Below are 5,889 nucleotides of genomic sequence, written 5' to 3'. Positions count from 1 at the left end.
CCCCTCAAAATTCATGTCCTCCCAGAACCTCAGAATGTGACGTATTTGGCATTGGGGTATTTGCAGATGTAATTAAGGTAAGGATTATGATGAGATCCCATTAGATGAGAGTGGTCTCTAAATCAAATGAGATTGTCCTTATAAGAAACAGAAAAGAACACACACAGAGGCGCAAAGGAGAACACCATGTGGAGATGGAGGCAGAGATTTGAGTGCTCAATCCAGGCAAATGCCAAGGATTGCCAGCAACCACCAGAAACTAGGGGAAAGGTATGGAACAGATAGTCCCTCAGAGCCTCCAGAAGGAACTAACCTTGCCCAAACCTTGATTTTTTGACTTCTGGCCTTCCAAAACTGTAGAGAGAAAACAATTCTGTTGTTTTAAGCCACCAAGTTTGTGAAAATTTGTTTTGGCAGCCCCTAGGAAACTAATACAGATTCTGGTACTGGGAACTAAGGTGCCATAGTAACAGATACCTAAAAATGTGGAAGTGGCTTTGAATTTAGGTAATGAGTAAAGGCTAGGAGAATTTAGAGGTTGGTGATTGGAAAATCCTAGATCATCTTGATGAGAAAGTAGAAATATGATGTTAAAGGTGATTCTGGTGAGAGCTCAGAGAGAAGTCAAAAGCATTGTAAGGAAAGCGTCTCATCATGAACATCCTATTGTTCATGAACAGAATCTTGATATAAATATAAATATGATTATAATTATAAATATAAATCTCTCTGGTGAGACTTTAAAAGGAAATGAGGAACATATTATTGGAAATTGGAGAAAAGGTAATTTTTGTTATAAAGAGGCAGAAAACTTGGCTGAATTGTGTTCCTTCATTCTGGGTGGAAAATAGAACTTACACGCAATAAACTTGGATATGGAGCTGAAGAGATTTCCAAGCAAAGCTCCTTCCTGCTGATAGTAAAATGCCCGAGGAAAGAGAGAAATTGAACAAGGAACTACTAGGCAAAAAGGAACCAGCCCTTGATTATTTGGAAGGTTTCAAGCCAATCCAGATTAGAAAGTATGAAGAAACGAGGAAATTCAGTTTTGGGAGGAAGTGTGCTGGGGAGAGAGGGCCAAGGTGTGGCTGGAAAACGTGTTGCAGAAGAGATTATGTAGGTGACTCCTGGGTCCACTCAACCATCTCAGCAGAAGCCCGGAATAGAGATGGGGTTATACGGGGAGATTCAGTGAAGAACTCTTTTGCCTAATGGAGTAGACCCCCTTGACACACACCAAAGACCAATGTGGTTTTTGAGAATGTTACATCAGCAGAAACACTGCCAGCTTCGACTGAAGGGAACAGAGACAGGAAGAAATGAAGGGAGACTATTAAACTCCTGAGATTTTACAAACAGGATGTGGGACTGATAGAACTACTTGGCTACAAACATGGGCTGACCTTCAGGAAAAAGGATGAACAGTTCCAAAGACAGAGTGTGGACATGGAAGTAGAGCCCAGAGACACAGGCTTAGGGCCAGGGGCCAACAAGGCCACCACCATTGGCCCAAAGGACAGGGCATCAAGCCACAGAGAGTCTTCTTTGAAACCTAATGGGATTTGCCCTGCTGGGCTTAGAGTTGCTTGGTGACCCCTTTCCATTCCTAGATGAAAACGAGAATGTCTATTCTGTACCTGTACCACCACTCTATTCTGGAAGAGAAAGTGTTACCAAGTCTAAGACCATACTGCTTGCTGCACGACAGACCAATAATCAAGAGACGAGTTGTAGGGGCAAAGAATAACGACTTTATTTGGAAAGCCAGCAGACCGAGAAGATTGTGGGCTTGTGCCCCAAAGAACCATCTTGCCTGAGTTAGAATTCAGGCTCCTTTTATACTAAAAGGGGAGGGAGTAAAGTCAAACACTTCCTAGTTCCCATCAGCCTCTGGAGGGGATGTGTTAATATTTTCCTCCCTGCAGTCATTCACAGGTGGGCCTGATCAGGATGTTTCCTGTGAGCTAAACAAAGGTATTTTAGCTTAATACTCATTACCTGGAAAGCAGGGTTCCCAGAGATGGGCCATTATGTATAATTTAAGCTTATAGGCAACACCCCTTTAGTGATTAACTTGTAATAGAATACAAAAGATTCTTCCATATTACAAAAGGTTGTTTTCTAGTTTCACAGGTCCACAGGTGGGGAGACAGTTTTTCCAGGCATGGACCATACTACCCAGAGTCTCACCCATGCCTGATTTAGATGATGAGATTTGGGACCTTTTATGTTGATGATATTTAGGTGAGAGTTTGAGCTTAGAGTTGATGCTGGGATGGGTTAAGGTTTTGGGGGATATTAGAATGGGGTGAATGTACTGGGCACATGAGAGGGATGTGAATGTTTACTATCATGTAGGAGCCGTTACTCTTTATTGCTCTTTTATTCAGAGTTTTACTAAATTTTTTTGTTTATTTTTCATGTGAACTTTCGAATTGGTTTGACTAAAGCACCTCACCACTCACCAAAACAAAAATGAAAGCCAAAACTGTTGTTATTTTAATTGGGATCACATTGAATGTATACATTAATTTAGGAATAACTAATATCTTAATGATACTAGGTCTACTTAAAACCTATTGTTTAAGACTTATTTACCTGGCTAATTTATTATTGATTCCCTCTTCCCTTCTATCCATATTTCTTTTTTTTATTTATTTATGGATCTTTGCTTTATTCAGTTTGTCAAATAAGAGCTGACAAAATTATTGCTTTCCACCCCCCAAAAAGTAGTCACAGAAGCACATCACTTATTTGAAAAAACAGTTTCCTTAGCTACAAAATTTAATTGTAGGGATCAAACAGTGGTTATTGGTCAAACCAATCAACATCAATAGCTTTGAAGTGTGCAGAAGCTAGTTTTTAAATAAAGGTGACAAATACCAATCAAATTGTTATAACACTGTTCAAGATCTAAACAAATGTGATTCTGGAAGTTGAATACAAAAGGCTAAGAGAATGATAGTGCAGTCATCAATAAGTAAACAAAGACATAATTTTCTAAATCATTTTTAGTTAAACAGAATACATTCTAGTTTTAAAAAAAGTTTAAAGCTACATAAAACTCAGTAATCTAACTATTTTCTACCTGAGATCAAAACAAGTTTCTTTTTTCCTATCTAAACATAATTCTTGACATTGAGGTAAATCTGAATTCATGTGATATACTTTGTCAAACTTTTCAAAAAATTTTAAGCCCTGCTGTAGAGAGAAATTCTCATATTATATATACATATTTACATATTTTTTCTTCAAAGACTAATGACACATTTATGAGGTTAATAGGTCTGTAATGGGACCATGATACTATTTTTTTTAATTAATTAATTTATTTTGGCTGCATTGGGTCTTCATTGCTACGTGTGGGCTTTCTCTAGTTGTGGCCAGCGGAGGCTACTCTTCATTGCGCTGCGCCGGCTTCTCATTGCGGTGGCTTCTCTTGTTGCAGAGCACGGGCTCTAGGCGTGTGGGTTTCAGTAGTTGTGGTGCATGGGCTCAGTAGCTGTGGCTTGCGGGCTCTAGAGTGCAGGCCCAGTAGTTGTGGCTCACGGGCTTAGTTGCTCCATGGCATGTGGGATCTTCCGGGACCAGGGCTAAAACCTGTGTCCTCTGCATTGGCAGGTGGATTCTTAACCACTGTGCCACCAGGGAAGTCCAAATGATAGTACTAATAATATGAAAATAAAAAGCCATTCATTTATACCATGTATTCCTATATGGTGCAAAATGAAATGGGATCGTAGAATTTATGTACATAAATGAATCATGAAGAGTTCAGAAATTAAGCTCACTTTAAGAAAACTCATTCTATTCTTTGTTGAAGCAGAGGTTGCACAATTGTGATGTATAACAAAAATGTTGTGTATATAGACTCCAAAACCAAGCATTGGCCTAAATTGGCAATAACTGCAACTTAAATAGAAATTAAAGCCAACTAGATCTTCACTATGGTTATGCAACTTCTGGCTTTAGGGTCTGCAGGTTTTACTGAGGTAACAACCTCTTATCTCTTGCCTCTCCTCCTTGTGCCTGCCCCCAGTGCCCCCAGCTTCCTTTTACATGGCTGTCTTTGGCAATGCTTCCAAATTTTGAAAGCAGAAGAACCTGCTAAGTAAATGGAGAGAATGAAAAATAACACTATATATGATGTATGAAAACCAACCTAAGAGTATGGACTGAGAAAGAAAATACTAGAAGGAAAACTAAGCAGCAGTCTACCCTCAAGGGAAAAAGATAAAATAAAAGAATAAGGGGGCTGTTACTCCTAGATCTTCTTCCACATCATCTCCCAATTAGAAGAGTGTGGAAACAAAATTTCAAACTCTGGAAAGGTAATGACTTTGAAGGAGGAGCTAGGGAAATGAATAAATGATAAAGAAGTACAGGGCTTCCCTGGTAGCGCAGTGGTTGAGAATCTGCCTGCCAGTACAGGGGGACACGGGTTCGAGCCCTGGTCTGGGAGGATCCCGCGTGCCGCGGAGCAACCGGGCCCGTGAGCCACAACTACTGAGCCTGCGCGTCTGGAGCCTGTGCTCCGCAACAAGAGAGGCCTCGATGGTGAGAGGCCTGCGCACCGCGATGAAGAGTGGCCCCCGCTTGCCACAACTAGGGGAAGCCCTCGTGCAGAAACTAAGACCCAACACAGCCATAAATAAATAAATAAAAATTTTTAAAAAGAAGTACAGCAGTAGCTTTAGCTGTCAATGAGTTTCTTTGCTCTGGCATTGGCATTGTCAATACGATCTTTGTTGGTGTTAGCCTTTTCTGTGATCCGTTCTATTTGTCGATTTTGAGCCTCAATCTCATTGCCCACGTCCAGGGCCATGTTTTTTAGATTTCCTAGGATACTTCCCACTTGATTCAGGTTCTCTTCCATTTCATCTTCCCTGGCATCATTTGTTATACAATTACATGGGCATATACAAAGGCCACAGCACTAGTTTAGTTCTGTTAAAGTCTTCTCTGCTTCTCTCATGTCTTTGTTTATTTGGTCCATGCCTTCTTCTGTGTGTTTTAGTTGTTCCCCTTGTTCATCCAGCATAGTGATAGTCTTGATTCCTGCATCCTGAGACTCAATGTCTAAACCCAGGATTCTCCTCGTACTTTCCGGAGACTCATCAGTAACCTGGTTAGCCCTCAGCTGAATTTCTTCTGCTGACAGATTATCCATGATGAATTAAAACTCTTGATAGGTGCAGAAACTGAAATGTAGATATTCAAGCAGTTCTGGCCACTCCCTTCTGGCCGCAGCAGCTTGGACACCTGCAGGCCGGACTCCCACCCATATTTCTTGAAATCCTTCTCCTTTTTATGTCTAGTCTGTTCATTTATTATCTCAGTTCTAGATATTCTAAAAGATATAAAGTAGAATCATATTCTGCTCTCAAGCTGTCTATAATTTCATAATGAAGATAAGGTATCTGCATTTATAATTCAAATCTGAGAGATAAAATAGTAAGTATCCCACAAAACAGAAAACCTTCTTTAGAATCTAAACAGCCTATAATGAAAAGCAAAGCTCTCCACTCCCCTTTCCTATTTATTGGACTGTTTATTAGAGTAGTGCACCAATGGGCAGTGGAAAGTGGATGTGTATGAACTTTGGAATAGCCAGACCTGAATTAATTGCCTAAGGGGTAAGGGCTAGGTAAGGAAACTTGAGTCAAATTTTGGAACCAGTTCTCTTGCTTTCATAATGGACATCCCCATATCTTCTTTTTAGAGCTGTTGAGGGATGAAAAGAAATACACTTTGTAGCATATCTATTATATAATGCATGCCCTTTAAGTCATACTGTCTCCTCTGGTACACTTCTCATCTAAATTCAATGAGCCCACTGCAATGGACACAGCCCATCAAGGAAAAATGTTTAATTTAAAGGTACCCTGA

At 40.2% G+C, this 5,889-nt stretch overlaps 1 pseudogene across 1 annotated transcript; it reads right to left on the bottom strand.

Annotated features, from left to right (window-relative positions):
* Positions 1 to 3,545: 3,545 nt before the first annotated feature.
* LOC309665277 (synaptosomal-associated protein 23 pseudogene) lies at positions 3,546 to 5,597 on the bottom strand (annotated as a pseudogene). The gene has a single exon. The product of its transcript is annotated as a synaptosomal-associated protein 23 pseudogene (transcript).
* Positions 5,598 to 5,889: the final 292 nt, after the last annotated feature.

This window comes from Balaenoptera physalus (genome assembly GCF_965194825.1).
Source record: "Balaenoptera physalus genome assembly, contig: SUPER_7_unloc_3, whole genome shotgun sequence".
Taxonomy (NCBI): domain Eukaryota; kingdom Metazoa; phylum Chordata; class Mammalia; order Artiodactyla; family Balaenopteridae; genus Balaenoptera; species Balaenoptera physalus.
The sequence above is the reverse complement of the archived record's forward strand: the minus strand, read 5'-3'. Positions and strand labels throughout refer to the sequence as shown.